Raw genomic sequence first — 18,315 nt, forward strand, 5'->3', positions numbered from 1 at the left:
GTTAGGATTGCCTAGGTGGTACTTACCTGATTACCAGTAGTTACTGATTGTGTGCTATTTTGTGCTACAGTGATTTTCTGTTATGTTCTAAGTGTTATTCCAAGGGCTTGATACTGAGCTCGCCCCCTGACCAGAGTCCCAGGACCAGTGGACTCTATTGTACCTTCCCTGACAAATTGCTGGGACTTGTCTGATCTCCCTTGGGCCCCTGGGGCCTCGCTGAAATGTGCCTCGCTCATTCCCCTCGGCAGCTCGTGCCGGCCGCCAGCCCAAGCCTCGAGCCGCGCCGCTCTCCCCTAAACCGCGCCGCTTCGCTGGGCCGCCCGCATCCTGCCTCCCCCTCCTCTTCTGAGCCGCACACATTGGTCGCCCCAGAGAAACGCTTGTAGCTAGCCGGCCGCCCGCTCAAGTTTACTAAGGAGGTCACTCGCATTATCCCTGCAACCAGGTCGGGAGGTACTGTCCGATAGGCTCTATGTTCTAAGTTCTAGGCCTACAAGTATTGTATTCTAAGTTCTAAAAGTGCTGATTCCTGACAGTGGTCCATGTGGCCCTGTCTTGTACATATCCCTTGTAAATTCTGCCTGTGCCTGTTGGCACATTGTAAAGTGTGTGTTTTATCTAATGTGTTTTGGTGTAATACAAAGGCTATTTTTATATATGACCTTGTGTGGAGTTTCCTTTGTGGTGGGCCTTGGGCGTTGTTGCTGGGGTGCGTGCGCAAATACTTAACTCATATCGCCTCCGAGTTTAGCCTTGCTGCTCGCGCCACGTTACCTAGAGGGTGAGCAGGGGTTATCTTGGCGTGTAACTCCCTTGCCCTGACTTAGGAGTGGTGGTCTCTGACTGACTTTGGCGCAAGCCCTGGCCAGCCAGGGATCCCATTTCTAACACTCCCTTTCCCTCCATTTCCCTCCCCTTCCCTCCCTCTAACTCCCTTACTTCCACTCCGTCTCCCTTTCACTCCCTCTCCCTTCCTTTCCATCCCTCTCACTCCCTATCAGCCTCCCTCCCTTTCCCTTCTTCTCACTCCCTCTCCGTCCCACTCCCTTTCCCTCCCTCACTCCCTTTCCCTCCCTCTCACTCCCTCCCCGCGTCTCCCTCCCTTTCCCTCCCTCTCACTCCCTCTCACTCTATTTCAGCCCATCTCATTCCCTCTCCGTCTCCCTCCCTTTCCCACCATCTCACTCCCTCTTGGTCTCGCTCCCTATCCCTCACTCTCCCTCCCAGTCCATCTCCCTCCCTTTCCCTCCCTCTCCATCTCCCTCTCCTTCCCTCCCTCTCACTCCCTCTCACTCACCTTTCCATCCCTCTCACCCACTCTCAATCCCTTTCCCTCCCTCTCACTCCCTCTATGTCTCCCTCCCTTTCCCTCCCTCTCACTCCATCTGGCTACCTCCCTTTCCCTCCCTCTCACTTCCTCTCCGTCCCCCTCCCTTTGCCTCCCTCTCACTTCTTCTCTGTCCCTCTCACTCCCTCTCCGTTTCCCTCCCTGCCTGTCCCTCTCCATCTCCCTCTCCCTCTCTTTCCCTCCCTCTCACTCCCTCTCACTCCCTTTCCCTCCCTCTCACTCCCTCTCAATCCCTTTCCCTCCCTCTCACTCCCTCTTTGTCTCACTCCCTTCCCCTCCCTCTCACTCCCTCTCCGTCCCCCTCCCTTTCCCTCCCACACCCTCTGTCATCTCACCCTGCCTGTGTGCCAGCCTGGGCACACACACACTCACAGCCGAGCACTTCGCAGGTCTTTAAAAGACCATTTGCATATTAATCAGGCTCTGATGTATTTCACCTCATCTTAGGCCCCTGCAGCTTTACACTGGCCATCGATAGGATTGCACGGCCCCCACATAGCAGCAGAGTCTCTCGCGCTGCTGCAGACACTCTTAAAAAAAAAAATAAACACATGTGCGATGTCTCGGGGGTCCGCGGGCCGCCACGGAAGGCTTGCCGGGCCGCTGGAGGCGCGCAGGCCGTACTATGAGTACCCATGGTCTAAGACAATCCCCATGTTCTTTACTTTCCGCACTGGTGAGGTAAGTCCACCCATTTCCTGAGTCCTTTAGCTTGGCGACCAAAATGAGTTGTCTTGGCCTAGGAGAAGGATTTCAGTTTTCCAAGAGTTAAGCTTTAAACAGTTTTGCCTCATCCAGCCACCTATCTGAAACTTACAGGAGCTAAATCTTGTGGCAGTAGCTTCTGGATTACTGGATACTGGTACCACTATTTTGGTATCTTCTGCATAGGACACCACAGACAAGCCAAATGATTTGATAAGTCTTGCCAGTGGGGGTGACATAAAGATTGAAGAGAGTAGGACTCAACGAGGAGCCACATGGCAGACAAAATTGGTCAGACATGAATTCCCCAATGGCAAACTGTTGCACTCTTTCCGTTAAGCAGGATTTTATCAAGTTGAGAGCAAGACCACCTATTCCTAGCTTAGCGAGCCGGTCAATAAGGATGGCATGATTGACGATATCTAGAGAGGTTTAATAATATCAGTGCAGCTTTGCCAGCATCATCTAAAATGAACCTCAGCTCCTCCAATGCGGCTACCAGAGTTGTCTCCGTAAGACGTTTGTTTCTAAATCCATATTGTGTGCAGTCAAACAAGCTGTATCTATGAATGACCTAAGTTCCCTATTCAGTGCCTTCTCCAATAACGTAGGTAGAAAAGTTAGCCTAGAAATGAGTCTGTGTCTGCTTGGTTCTTGTTGATCCAGATTGTTTTTTTTAGCTATTAGCTAAGGTCAAATGGAAGCCTTCTTCTACTCAAGGGAAAGTATCCAGTTTTAATTATTTAGTTGAAAATCGTGGTCGATTGGGGGCATGGCCAAGCAACATGGCCGAAAGGACTTGAGCCTTCTGAGCTCTCACTCTGTCTGCCAATAAGTCCTAGAAGAATCTTGTTGAATGCAGCAGCAATACGCTGAAAGACCTAGGAACCGATCAGTGCTGGCTTCCTCAAGCCAAAGGTGCAGATTGGAGCAGACCATTGTCGACCGGAGCGGGCTGAATGCAGAGGTGCGTGGGGGCTGCTGTGTGAGTCTGCATGAGGAGTCGGCCTGAGGCAGATTCTGGTCACGGCCGACTCTGCGGTCGAACAAATATGGGCTGGTAACCGAGCAGAAGCGGAATGCCTGTGTGTTTTTCGCAGAGCCTCTTCTGGTCCTTCCTGCTTCACCCTCTGCCTCCCAACAACTAGCTCTACTGAGAGGCACCTGCGCCCCGGCTGGCCTGGTAGGAATCGAGGTGGAGCAACCGGAGGCAGCGGAGACGTAACAACTCTGGGCCTGCGGTTACTTGTGACCCGTGGTGACCCTTAACAGTGGTTCTCCTGCGACGGAGCCCTGCATCTTGTGGCTTCCCGCTGGGGTCCGCAACCGCCTGAAGGGTTCGGCCGCTGGTGGATTCTCCATGGTGCGGCAGGGGGGAGCAGGCCTACTACGCTTCGAGTGAAGGGATGTAGAGAGCCGGCGGCCCGGTGCTCGGGAGGGCACAGCTTGAAGTAGACAATGGTCCTGAAGCTGCTGTGGAATGCCTGAAGAGCCCTGTTTGGTGTTGAAGGTAATGGGGTCGCTGTGCATAGCACTGTGAGTGACGCCATGGCTTGGGCCAGGACTTTGGTGCGGCCTTAAGCATATCCCCCGCAGCACATTGAGAGCTGGTGGGAAAGGGGTAGAGCTGCCTCAGGGTCGGCGTACCCCTGCATCCCTGCAACATTGCTGCAGAGGTCTGGCTCAGCAGATGAGTGCAACCTGAGAGGCCATTGGTGAGGCAAGGATGCCGGGTGAGGCCCGGCCTGGCACTGAAGGTGCATGAGTCGGACATGGTGTGTGGGGCTTGGACCCCTTCCCATTGAACCATTAGAGCACTACTGACTGCTGCAGAGTGCAATGGGAGAGCTGTGAAGCCAAACGTGAAGTCAAACTTGTAACCCCAAGACCTGGAGGAGTGCCCACCCTGAGGAGGGGCCAGAAGGGATGGGGTCACCTCCGTGGCTAGCAGGTCGAGTTGCTGGAACAGGGCTTTGGTGGTCAGCGATCCAGAAGGAGGTTGGGACGATCGCCGGGAGGACCCCCCCCCACCGATCAAACGCTGTATGAGAATAATATCCTTGGCTTAGGGGGGCCACAGGTTGTCCCTGGAGAAGAGCAATGATGGCGTTGCATTGGTAGACAGTCACTTGGCGTTGGGTGTCTCTCATTGTCAGAGGCAACATGGGCAAGGATAAGGTTCAGAAATCGATGGAGCCTAATACCATCACCCAATACACTACCCCTAGACACCCCCCACCCAGCGGTTGACCAGACAGACCGGAGGAGTGGAGTTTGATTCAGGGGAAGAGAGTCTGGAACCTACTAGAGCTGAACTAATGGCTGCTATCCAGGGCTCTAGAAAAGCGCTGGTGGAACGCATAGACACTGCCTCAACTCCAGAAGTCCTACTTAGGGGTAAAGTGCAAACTACGAGAACTGAACCTGCAATATATGCTACTGTACCCTGCCAAACTAAAGGTGATGGTGGGGGGGCAGGGTGCATTTTTTTGAATTATCCCTGGAATTTGCTTTAACCCATTATCCTGAGCGTCCATGAAGTGCAGTGCACTTTCTGATGTCGAGAAATGTCAAAGGTAGGCTTTTCAATTGTCTTCACTCTTACTTTGCCTGCGTAGAACATTGCAAGGTTCAGGTCCAATTTCCATTAGTATTTCTTTACTTCCAGAGAGAAGTGTCTGTTCTTTTTACACTGTTTAAGTGAAATTTGGAAAGAAAAATATAGGGAAGACTTCATACTGCATTGTTTATTTGGTCTGGCTCGGTGGAGCACTGCGTTTTAGGCTCTATAATTGAAAAGTCTTTTGATGATGGGATGTAGCTTCTGTCCTGATCAGATCAAGGTTGGAGTGTAAATGCCCCAAGTGCTCTTTAAACAGTTAACATAAAAAAGCCTATCATCTAACAGCATCATCAGAGGGATTCAATGAAGTCTTCCATTCATCTCATAGATGGGTTTCCTCCACCCCTTTTGATTTGTATGTTTAATTTTGATGGGATGGCTCCTCCAAATTGTCATTACGGTGCATTGGTTTCCAACAGCTTTTAGTTTTTGTTCCCCCATTCTCATTCCACATTGTGTTGCCGCTCATAGTTGTGTGGCGTGGCGAGAGGTGTTTGGCTGCCTTCCTGTTCCCTGAGCAATATCGGACCAGCACTTTGGGTGGATAACGGACGGTGTGGGACTGCGAGTCCCAGGAGTGACTGCGGCGCTTTACCAGCCACACCTGGAGACTCTTCCCGCCCCGCCTCCCTGGTCATCTTCTCCACGTCTCGCGGCCCCGCTCCGCGGGAGCCGCTCGTAGTTGTGTGGCGTGGCGAGAGGTGTTTGGCTGCCTTCCTGTTCCCTGAGCAATATCGGACCAGCACTTTGGGTGGATAACGGACGGAGTGGGACTGCGAGTCCCAGGAGTGACTGCGGCGCTTTACCAGCCGCACCTGGAGACTCTTCCCGCCCGCCTCCCTGGTCATCTTATTCACGTCTCGCGGCCCCGCTCCGCGGGAGCCGCTCTTAGTTGTGTGGCGTGGCGAGAGGTGTTTGGCTGCCTTCCTATTCCCTGAGCAATATCGGACCAGCACTTTGGGTGGATAACGGACGGAGTGGGACTGCGAGTCCCAGGAGTGACTGCGGCGCTTTACCAGTTGCACCTGGAGACTCTTCCCGCCCCGCCTCCTCCTACAAAACCACGCCCAAACCCGCACTCGCGGGACGCGCATGGGCGAAGCCCGGTCCAAGGGCGGGCCCGTTGTAGCCCGTACGAGCCCGAAAGAGACCGGACCGGGCCACCCCTCTTGGCCCGTGGCTAGCTGTTCTAGGTCTACCTGTGCCCCATAGTTACGGCCTGGCTGGGATCCAAGTACTACAAGACCAAACCAATATGGCAACGAGGGAGACGAGAAGTAAAGCCACGGCATCGTCCAACATGGTTGCAGGTACCTTTTATAGTTTTCTCATTAGAGCTAATACTGTGGTAAATAATGAACTGACAGCCCTAGAAAAACAGCTCGTGGAGGGGATTGGAAGTGTAAAGCGATCTTCTCTGGGTTCAACTATGAATGCCAGAACCCCAGAAACACTGGATGCCTCCCATCTATCTCTCTTGTATAGCATCGATCAAACAATCAAATCTGTTTTACAACAGCTGAGGACCCCGTCAAACTCACTTCGAGACTCCCTTCGTACCGTACCTGAGGCGACTTCTTCTCCAACATCTCAACCAGTTTTGACTCTGGATGAGGGGAGTGACCCAACTCAACACACTCACGGGGTCTTTGGGAAGGTGCTGTCCCAAAAAGAAAAAGAGCTAGACAGTCAAAGGGTGCAAAAAGGGCCAAACTGGATCATGCCCCCAACACCACTGGCAATATGCCTGACACATTGGAATCCTCCTCCACCGTGACTGTTAATGAAACGGAGATTCCAATGCAGCCCTCTCATCCACAGATGTCATTGCAGTCTGGCCCGTTTATTTTTGGTGAGGGGTCTTGTGGCGAGAGGGATCAGTCTATTCATCTTATTACCAACGTTCTGAAGAAACTCCTAGATCCCCTCTTGGCCAGGCTTGACTGTATTGACACCAGACTACAAGCTATAGAACAAGCGACCGGGGGTATGGAGGATCAGCTAACACTCAAGGTGCAACTATGACATTGTGTTGCAAAAACATAGTTGCATATTTGTCCATTCTTCCATTTGTTCTAATCACAGCATCGGGGAGTCTATGGTGGCAAGGCTACTTTGCATTTTCTCGTAAAGTGATGTATTTTTTGTGTCATGACATTATCTGCCCAATACCATCACCCAATACACTACCCCTAGACACCCCCCACCCAGCGGTTGACCAGACAGACTGGAGGAGTGGAGTTTGATTCAGGGGAAGAGAGTCTGGAACCTACTAGAGCTGAACTAATGGCTGCCATCCAGGGCTCTAGAAAAGCGCTGGTGGAACGCATAGACACTGCCTCAACTCCAGAAGTCCTACTTAGGGGTAAAGTGCAAACTACGAGAACTGAACCTGCAATATATGCTACTGTACCCTGCCAAACTAAAGGTGATGGTGGGGGGGCAGGGTGCATTTTTTTGATTTTCCAGAGGAAGTTTGAGAATGGTTGGAGATCAGGGGGAGGGGCAGAAGAGAAGATGGAGAACAAGACCAGATAAGGGCCCCAGACAGCAGAGGGGCCGAGTGGAAACCCAGAACACGGCTGAGCCCACACATCGAAGGATCATGGTGGGCGAGGACAGATCACTGCAGTTGGAGGCCCCAGAGGACGAGGGTGCGGCGGCGATACCGCAGGGGGATGCACCTGTTGGGCCATATGAGGAGTCGCAGAACCCATGGTTGACAATAGACACTGAGACCGAGATGCTGCTGGAAGAGTCTTCTAAGAGGGAGGAGGACTAGGGGATGAGCAGCAGTCTTGGCATCATGGACCATTGCCCAAAACCTGCATAGATGTATGGTAACATTGCATAATGACATTGATGATGTATTGAGATTATAGTTGGCCGCTCGCCCCAGGGGGCTGGTCTGCTTATGGGAGTAATTGGGCATATGTTGGAGTTAAACGTAAATGATACTTGATGCATAGGAGGGGCCCTTGCCCTGGCATGGCTATATGGCTGCTGATTGGTAAAAGGGAGGCGTACTGGGGACTAAAATCTCACTAGTTGCCCCTGTTGGGCTGTTTGGGATGCTGTGCATGTCCTGGCACAAGCATAAGGTGGGCAGTATGGACTGTGATGTTTGCAGAGTATTGTCCGTAGGTTGGGGGTGGTATAGGTTTGATTCTTGTTCTTGGATTAATATAAGTTGTGTTATGAGAATGGGTTGGTTGAAACACTTGAGCAGAAGATCAAGAGAAACAGTCAGGCAGAAAATGCAAGCAAATGAATATGACAAGGAAGGTAAAGTTCCTTAGTTGGAATGTCAGAGGGTTGGGTACCTGCACTGGCTGAAATGCCAGAAACCGGTCCCCGGTAGCTTGTTTCCTTCCCAGTGAAAGAATTGGCTTGGTAGTTTGGTTTGCCCTGTTCCCATGATACACTGGGCCAGGGACAGACTAATTTGCATATAGCCAGGTTCTGAGCTGGGATGGTGCAGTGAGCTAAAAAACGGTGTTGGATTAAGCCCTGATCTCTTGACTGGGTGAGAGTATTCTGCTTAATTCAGAAACTCTGTCCATCACCACCCCCTGTTGTTTAATTATTTTGTCCACCATAAGCGTGGAAGGGTATACTCAGACGTGAGTCCCTTGCTCATTGCACCATCAGGATTCAAGCAAGCCGGGCCGAAGACGGCTGAAATGCCAGAAACCGGTCCCCGGTAGCTTGTTTCCTTCCCAGTGAAAGAATTGGCTTGGTAGTTTGGTTTGCCCTGTTCCCATGATACACTGGGCCAGGGACAGACTAATTTGCATATAGCCAGGTTCTGAGCTGGGATGGTGCAGTGAGCTAAAAAACGGTGTTGGATTAAGCCCTGATCTCTTGACTGGGTGAGAGTATTCTGCTTAATTCAGAAACTCTGTCCATCACCACCCCCTGTTGTTTAATTATTTTGTCCACCATAAGCGTGGAAGGGTATACTCAGACGTGAGTCCCTTGCTCATTGCACCATCAGGATTCAAGCAAGCCGGGCCGAAGACGGCTGAAATGCCAGAAACCGGTCCCCGGTAGCTTGTTTCCTTCCCAGTGAAAGAATTGGCTTGGTAGTTTGGTTTGCCCTGTTCCCATGATACACTGGGCCAGGGACAGACTAATTTGCATATAGCCAGGTTCTGAGCTGGGATGGTGCAGTGAGCTAAAAAACGGTGTTGGATTAAGCCCTGATCTCTTGACTGGGTGAGAGTATTCTGCTTAATTCAGAAACTCTGTCCATCACCACCCCCTGTTGTTTAATTATTTTGTCCACCATAAGCGTGGAAGGGTATACTCAGACGTGAGTCCCTTGCTCATTGCACCATCAGGATTCAAGCAAGCCGGGCCGAAGACGGCTGAAATGCCAGAAACCGGTCCCCGGTAGCTTGTTTCCTTCCCAGTGAAAGAATTGGCTTGGTAGTTTGGTTTGCCCTGTTCCCATGATACACTGGGCCAGGGACAGACTAATTTGCATATAGCCAGGTTCTGAGCTGGGATGGTGCAGTGAGCTAAAAAACGGTGTTGGATTAAGCCCTGATCTCTTGACTGGGTGAGAGTATTCTGCTTAATTCAGAAACTCTGTCCATCACCACCCCCTGTTGTTTAATTATTTTGTCCACCATTAGCGTGGAAGGGTATACTCAGACGTGAGTCCCTTGCTCATTGCACCATCAGGATTCAAGCAAGCCGGGCCGAAGACGGCTGAAATGCCAGAAACCGGTCCCCGGTAGCCCTTTTTCCTTCCCAGTGAAAGAATTGGCTTGGTAGTTTGGTTTGCCCTGTTCCCATGATACACTGGGCCAGGGACAGACTAATTTGCATATAGCCAGGTTCTGAGCTGGGATGGTGCAGTGAGCTAAAAAACGGTGTTGGATTAAGCCCTGATCTCTTGACTGGGTGAGAGTATTCTGCTTAATTCAGAAACTCTGTCCATCACCACCCCCTGTTGTTTAATTATTTTGTCCACCATAAGCGTGGAAGGGTATACTCAGACGTGAGTCCCTTGCTCATTGCACCATCAGGATTCAAGCAAGCCGGGCCGAAGACGGCTGAAATGCCAGAAACCGGTCCCCGGTAGCTTGTTTCCTTCCCAGTGAAAGAATTGGCTTGGTAGTTTGGTTTGCCCTGTTCCCATGATACACTGGGCCAGGGACAGACTAATTTGCATATAGCCAGGTTCTGAGCTGGGATGGTGCAGTGAGCTAAAAAACGGTGTTGGATTAAGCCCTGATCTCTTGACTGGGTGAGAGTATTCTGCTTAATTCAGAAACTCTGTCCATCACCACCCCCTGTTGTTTAATTATTTTGTCCACCATTAGCGTGGAAGGGTATACTCAGACGTGAGTCCCTTGCTCATTGCACCATCAGGATTCAAGCAAGCCGGGCCGAAGACGGCTGAAATGCCAGAAACCGGTCCCCGGTAGCTTGTTTCCTTCCCAGTGAAAGAATTGGCTTGGTAGTTTGGTTTGCCCTGTTCCCATGATACACTGGGCCAGGGACAGACTAATTTGCATATAGCCAGGTTCTGAGCTGGGATGGTGCAGTGAGCTAAAAAACGGTGTTGGATTAAGCCCTGATCTCTTGACTGGGTGAGAGTATTCTGCTTAATTCAGAAACTCTGTCCATCACCACCCCCTGTTGTTTAATTATTTTGTCCACCATAAGCGTGGAAGGGTATACTCAGACGTGAGTCCCTTGCTCATTGCACCATCAGGATTCAAGCAAGCCGGGCCGAAGACGGCTGAAATGCCAGAAACCGGTCCCCGGTAGCTTGTTTCCTTCCCAGTGAAAGAATTGGCTTGGTAGTTTGGTTTGCCCTGTTCCCATGATACACTGGGCCAGGGACAGACTAATTTGCATATAGCCAGGTTCTGAGCTGGGATGGTGCAGTGAGCTAAAAAACGGTGTTGGATTAAGCCCTGATCTCTTGACTGGGTGAGAGTATTCTGCTTAATTCAGAAACTCTGTCCATCACCACCCCCTGTTGTTTAATTATTTTGTCCACCATAGCGTGGAAGGGTATACTCAGACGTGAGTCCCTTGCTCATTGCACCATCAGGATTCAAGCAAGCCGGGCCGAAGACGGCTGAAATGCCAGAAACCGGTCCCCGGTAGCTTGTTTCCTTCCCAGTGAAAGAATTGGCTTGGTAGTTTGGTTTGCCCTGTTCCCATGATACACTGGGCCAGGGACAGACTAATTTGCATATAGCCAGGTTCTGAGCTGGGATGGTGCAGTGAGCTAAAAAACGGTGTTGGATTAAGCCCTGATCTCTTGACTGGGTGAGAGTATTCTGCTTAATTCAGAAACTCTGTCCATCACCACCCCCTGTTGTTTAATTATTTTGTCCACCATATAGCGTGGAAGGGTATACTCAGACGTGAGTCCCTTGCTCATTGCACCATCAGGATTCAAGCAAGCCGGGCCGAAGACGGCTGAAATGCCAGAAACCGGTCCCCGGTAGCTTGTTTCCTTCCCAGTGAAAGAATTGGCTTGGTAGTTTGGTTTGCCCTGTTCCCATGATACACTGGGCCAGGGACAGACTAATTTGCATATAGCCAGGTTCTGAGCTGGGATGGTGCAGTGAGCTAAAAAACGGTGTTGGATTAAGCCCTGATCTCTTGGCTGGGTGAGAGTATTCTGCTTAATTCAGAAACTCTGTCCATCACCACCCCCTGTTGTTTAATTATTTTGTCCACCATTAGCGTGGAAGGGTATACTCAGACGTGAGTCCCTTGCTCATTGCACCATCAGGATTCAAGCAAGCCGGGCCGAAGACGGCTGAAATGCCAGAAACCGGTCCCCGGTAGCTTGTTTCCTTCCCAGTGAAAGAATTGGCTTGGTAGTTTGGTTTGCCCTGTTCCCATGATACACTGGGCCAGGGACAGACTAATTTGCATATAGCCAGGTTCTGAGCTGGGATGGTGCAGTGAGCTAAAAAACGGTGTTGGATTAAGCCCTGATCTCTTGACTGGGTGAGAGTATTCTGCTTAATTCAGAAACTCTGTCCATCACCACCCCCTGTTGTTTAATTATTTTGTCCACCATTAGCGTGGAAGGGTATACTCAGACGTGAGTCCCTTGCTCATTGCACCATCAGGATTCAAGCAAGCCGGGCCGAAGACGGCTGAAATGCCAGAAACCGGTCCCCGGTAGCTTGTTTCCTTCCCAGTGAAAGAATTGGCTTGGTAGTTTGGTTTGCCCTGTTCCCATGATACACTGGGCCAGGGACAGACTAATTTGCATATAGCCAGGTTCTGAGCTGGGATGGTGCAGTGAGCTAAAAAACGGTGTTGGATTAAGCCCTGATCTCTTGACTGGGTGAGAGTATTCTGCTTAATTCAGAAACTCTGTCCATCACCACCCCCTGTTGTTTAATTACCTGCACTAAGCGACATAGAGTCCTTTTGTTTCTTAAGCGGCACAATATAACGTTTGAATGCCGGCAAGAAACACATTTGGATGACACGACCGCCACAAGATTAGAAAAAAAATGGAGAGGCCAGGTGTTCCATTCCTCGTACTCTACCTACGCAAGGGCAATGCTAATTTGGGTGGCTCCGGGCAACCCATTCATGCTCCAGTATACAGAAGCTGATGTCGGGGGCCCCTATGTGTTGTTAAGAGGCAAACTTGACAGCACTGAAATTACCATACTGAACACTTATGCCCCAAATACTGACAAGCCCTCCTTATTTATTTATTTATTTATTTATAAAGTTTTATATAGCGCGAACTTGATCCCGAAGGATATCAGAGCGCTTTACAATTTGAGGCAAAGGTAACAAATCAGAACATTAGTCTAACATTGGGAATCTAATGGGCATTGTATCAACTAGAACAAACATAGCAGCTCAATATAACCTGAGACAAATTGCAGCATGAGTCTTGCCTTTCTCTCTGCTAATCTATGTCCCTCGATGCGAAGCAGGTAGCACTAGGAAGCCCTTACGGGGCAGCCATGCACTGTATAAATCAGTATAACATAACATTTTAGCCTTGAAGAAGTCAGACTAGTCTTCGCAGTGGTACTGAAAGTGTTTGTCAGAATTTATGGTTGGAAATTTCTGGGAAGATGAAGAGTTTCTTCCTTTGGTTCAAGCCCTCGATGTGTTTGGCTAGATAAACCTTTTTTGCAATTTTTTTACTGTATGTAAGCCGATCCTCTGAATTCTGCAAATGGTCTGATATGTTGCCGACAGCGAGGTATGCCATAACCAACAAGGCTGAAGAAATTGGTGAATAAGAGGAACTTATTGCTGTACTACTCAGACGCAAACCCCTTACTAAATAAGTGCTCTTGAAAATTGTACACAGAGAATAACTGCAAAATATGTTAATATGGATTAGTGAAATAACCAGCCCAAATACCAGAGTTGCAAGAAAAACCACTATAAAACTGAACTCTACAGCAGACTAAATTAACAGAGTTGTCACGCGAAATTAAAGAAAACAGAAGTCTGAATAATGCATTGCACACCCAAGATATGCTTTAATCCCTTACGATAAGCCAATCCACAAACTACACAGATTGGAAAAAAAGTAGATATCAGACACAAAATTTAGTGGATCGTGGCTAGAAGAACGAGGGTTTACTGCTACCACACAAAAACAAACATGTTTCCAGTGGATGGAGTGGCAGGGCAAACCAGTCAGTTCAGGTACTTTGGAAAGCCACCGCAACCTAGAGCGGTTTGGCAGACATGTTTCCCGGATAAAGGCAATTACAGGTCACGTGTGCATTCAACAAAAAAGCATATGGACAACTTTCTAGCCCAGTGTAGAAATCCAGGAAACAGGTTTAAATCCAAGTAGGTTTATTCAGTAGCACAGCATCATGTAGACAGCTTTAAGTCCCAGTACAACTCACATTGAGATGCAGAATGCATCACTAGGAAAGTTCTGAGAACCAGAACACCATGGGGAAAGGCTCATGCCATTAAAGGGGAAGGGACATAAGTACAGATATACAGTGCAGGATGTAACACCCAGGCACTCAAAATAGTGAGTACCCGCACTTACTTATTTCTATTTAAAGCACTGCTCCTCCCAGTCATCACTTAGGAGGTCCCAGTAATCACCGAAGGACAAGAACCAAAACAGGAATGCTATTAACAAACCTCACCCACCCTCTGTTGAGTGCTACAGACCTGCCAACTTCCCAACAAAACCCCACAGATTGAGGCGAGAACCGTTGGAGAGTCTGAACCCAAAGACGGGGCAGGGCCTGAACCCATTACCTCACTAGCCATGAAATTGCTTTTAAAGGAGTGGCTATTCATATAGAATAAAGGTCATTTTTAAATGAATTAAAATATACTGATAAAATTAATCTCGCCAGGTTTGTGAAAAAATCGTACCCCATGGGGGAAATGTTCACTCATTCTGTAAATGTGAACTCTGGCTAGTCGGTCTTCCCTAGCAGAAGAAAACTTTTAAATGATCCGGCGGAAAAAACTGGATGCAGCCCTAAAGGTGTATGCTTGCGCACATTTTGCATTGAAGACTGGCGTTTACAGTGCTTTCTGCTTCCAGCTTTTGATGTCTGAGTTTAAAACCCTCTTTAGAGCCATTCAGAAGGTTCAGGATAACACACATTGGTTGGGAGAAGTGGAACGTCAGGTGGAATTCTTGTCTGATTTTTCATTTGATATAGTAAGAGCTTCAGCCCTACCCTGGTGCCTCTGGTGCTGCTCTTTGCAACCTGTTTTTGAAGGCTTGGCATACAGATTCTGTGCAAAGGTTAACTGCCTTAAAAATGCCTTTTGAAGGGAAAACATTTTTGGGCTAGCTAGAAAAGAAGTTTAATAAAATATTCAAAAAGAGAAAAGGCATTCTTCAGAAAACATCGATCTAAGAATCCTGATTCATCTTTTTCGTACAAGCGATCCTTTGGACTGCCGTGCTGCAGACAGAATTATGAAAGAAAACAGTCTTCACAGCAATGAGCAATGCCCTAAAAATCAGGGTCAGGACGGGAACAACAAAGAGAAATATTCCTGACAATGCGGATTCGCAGGAAAATATTTCCAATGTTGCAGGACTTGGTCATTGCGGATTTGGATTCCCCGCTTATTTGGTTGGTGGACTGGATGTCAATTGTGTCCTTGATCCTGACTTGGAATGAAATCCGCCCAGAGGGGGCACCAAGCCCCCCATGACTAAGCAATTGCAAAAAAGTATGCATGATTTGGGTTTAAGAGATGTCTGGTGAATCCAACACCCAACACAGAAGGTGTACACATGTTTCACGCCAACGCATAACACGTACAGTAGACTGGAATTTTAGTAAGGGGATGTCCAGCCTTAATAGCAGCAGAAATAACCCACTTAGCACGATTTTTGTCAGATCACACAACAGTGTGCTATGTGGTCCAATGGAATATCAGGGAGCAGGGCCCTCGAGGCTGGAGTCTCCCATCGGATCTCCTTGAAGACCAGGTGGGTAGGGAGTCGCTTTCATAAGCATTGACAAATTATATATCCCTTAATTGGAACACTACTGATAGTAGAGCTAATGAGTGGGACCTATTGATGGCGGTGGTCCATGGGGCAGGAATGGGATTAACATATGGTGTACGAGGATAACAGTGTTTACAATGCTGTCAATATCACGCTGGCAGTTAACAACGCGGTTGTTACAACAACCGTGTTGTTACCGAGGCTGTCTTTACAGTGGAAGACGTTTCAACAACTTGCGCTAGGTGGCGTGTAACACCAGGGAATGTGTTGGATTTTAAATCCAACACCTTCCCTTCTGTTGTGCTAACTGGAGTAGGAATAGTAATTAATACTATTCCCAAGTCCAGTGCGCCACCTAGCGCAACTCATTGAAACGACTTGTGATGTAATGCCATGCTTGGTAAAAACGTGGTCGCTGTAACAACCCGTTGTTACCTACCATGTGGTAAAAGCACCCGTTGTAACGAGCTACATTCGGTGTACAAAGGCAACTGCAATGCAAACTATGTGATATAGAGGACTCCTTGGTGGATGTCCAAGCCGGTATGCAGGGACAGGATGATTCCCAGGAGCGTGAGCGTATGCTGCAAGAGCAAATCACTGATATATGTGATAGGCTGGACAAATACACTCTTACTAAATACCGACAATTTCTACATGCAGAGGGAGATAAGTCTGGTCATCTGCTAGCATGGATGTTATGCAGGGAACAAGTTTCCCCATTGATCACTTGTTTGCGTAAACAGATGGGGGAACTGGTTTACTCCAGGCTAGGTATTCTGGAGCAATTAAAAAGCACATGCAGAAGGTATATACAGCTGACATGTTGATTAGGGCTGAATACTATACTCCGTTCCTAGAGGGCCTCCAATTGAAGAAGCTTACTGAGGCGGCCAGCCAGGAGCTGGAAGCGCAGCTAACAACAGATGAAATAGTGGAGGCAATAGCAGACATGCCCAGGGCCAAGGCCCCGAGGGGAGATGGTTTTCCTGTTGAATACTAGCAGACATATTCGGCAACACTAGTTCAACCCTCATTACAAACATTCAATGAATCCTTCAAAAACGGATTACTGCTGGAAACAATGCACGAGGGATACATTTGTATGTTCTCTAAACCGGATAAAGATAGTCAGGACCCTGCAGTGTACAGACCGCTCACAATGATTGACACTGATGTGAAAATTTTCTGCAAGGAGCTGGCCAAGCGGCTGAATCTGCACATGTGTTATCTGGTGCATGAGAATCAGTGCAGGTTCATCCCGGGTCGTAACACAGGTATGAATATGTTGCGCTTAGTAAACATATTGCACAACACGCATGTAAACACGGAGGAAATGGCACTGGTATCCATTGATCTTGAAAAAGCATTTGATACAGTGGATTGGGGATACCTACAAGAGGTGTTGAGAGTGGCAGGGTTCGGACAACACTTTTGTAAGTGGGTTAAGATACTGTATACAAAACTAAGTGTCAATGTCCGGCTAGGTCAGACTAGGTCCACGCAGAGGCTACTAGAGCGAGGCACGCTGAAGGGGTGCCCCCTGTCCCTGTTACTTTTTGCCTTGGCCATAGAGCCCATGAAAGTGTTGGCAAGACGACATCTTGCCTAATGGGGAGTTCAACTAGGGAATGGTACTCACCTTGTCTCGCTATATGTGGATGATGCATTCTTTTATGCTGTATCTCCCCGGATGACGATCCCCGATCTACTGCAGTTTTTGGATCACTTTGCAGAATATTCAGGTTTGCGCCACAACAGACAAAAGTCTTTGGTGTTCCCGCTGGCTAAAGGGACATATCGCTGAGGAGTTGCCCAATATAGGGTTGAGATGGGAAACAGGTCACTTCCATTATTTTGGAATACAGGTGGCACAAAAGGATGCACAAGTACTCTGCTTGAACATTGTTAAGGTACTGGAGTCCCTAAAGCGCTCAGTAGCCTTTTGGAACACACTACCGCTGTCCTTAATGGGCAGAATCGCGGAGGCAGAGATGGTGGTTTTGCTCTGTGTGTCTATGCCCTGCATAACTCAATGTGCAACATACCCATGTTGGTATTTAGGCAACTGAAGTAAATCTTTTAGTGCTGCTGGACCTGTCCGCATCCTTCGATACGGTGAATCCCTTAATCCTACTTGCCAGGCTTAAAAGTTCAGGAGTAGAAGGGATGGCTCCGGCTTGGCTAAAGTCCTATCTTAGTGACCGCAAGGAAAGGGTCACGCTTTACCCTTTTAAGTTAGAAGCCAAATCTTTATGGTTTGGGGTCCCACAGGGTTCGCACTGAGCCCTTTACTTTTAACATATACCTGGCTCCCCTCTTCTCGCTAACTCCTTTGCTAGATTTAGGGGGATGCATGAAGAACATCTCCAGCTGGATGAACAACAAGTTAAAGCAGAAAAAAGATGAGGTCCTGTTTTTTGACAAGGCACCCCCCATCTGCCGCACTGTGGTGGCCAGAGGAAGTGGGACTGCTCCCCTGCCCCTCAACCATGGCAAAAAACCTGGGTGTAAAATGGTAATCTGACCTGACGTTCTCAACACAAATACATCACATTGCAGCCTCTTGCTTTGGCATACTGAGAAGCCTGAGAAAATTCCTACAAATATTGCTGATGAGTTGCCGCAGATCCATTGTTCACGCATTAGTGACATTGAGGCTGGACTATGCAAATAGTGTCTACCTGGGGCTGCCTGCACATCTGCCTGATCAAGAGATTGCAGATGGTGCAAAATGAGACTGCAAGATTGATCAGAAAAGAACCTTTCAGACATCCAAACTCTACGAGCATCAAACAGCTTCACTGGCTACCGGTAGCCAATAGGATTGAATTCACGTCACTGATTGTAGCTTTCAGGGCTCTGAGAGGCAACTGTCCCAGCTACATTAGGAAATGTATCCGCCCCTATCTTTAAAAACGCTCGCTAAGATCGAACTCCCAGAACTTGCTCTGCGTGCCTCAATATGTGAAGGCACATATCGGGGTAGATACTTGGCCAGATTATGGAACTCTCTTCCAGTTAAACTTTGCCTAATTCAATTGGAATATGAGTTCAGGAAAGCGCTGAAGACTTGGCTATTGAACCAGATCTAGACTCTCGAGTTTCTATCTTTCCTGCTTGCCTGCAATAGCGTCGGAACACCTCTGCCAGAGGTAGCTA

This window comes from Lissotriton vulgaris, chromosome 8 (genome assembly GCF_964263255.1).
Source record: "Lissotriton vulgaris chromosome 8, aLisVul1.2, whole genome shotgun sequence".
NCBI lineage: Eukaryota > Metazoa > Chordata > Amphibia > Caudata > Salamandridae > Lissotriton > Lissotriton vulgaris.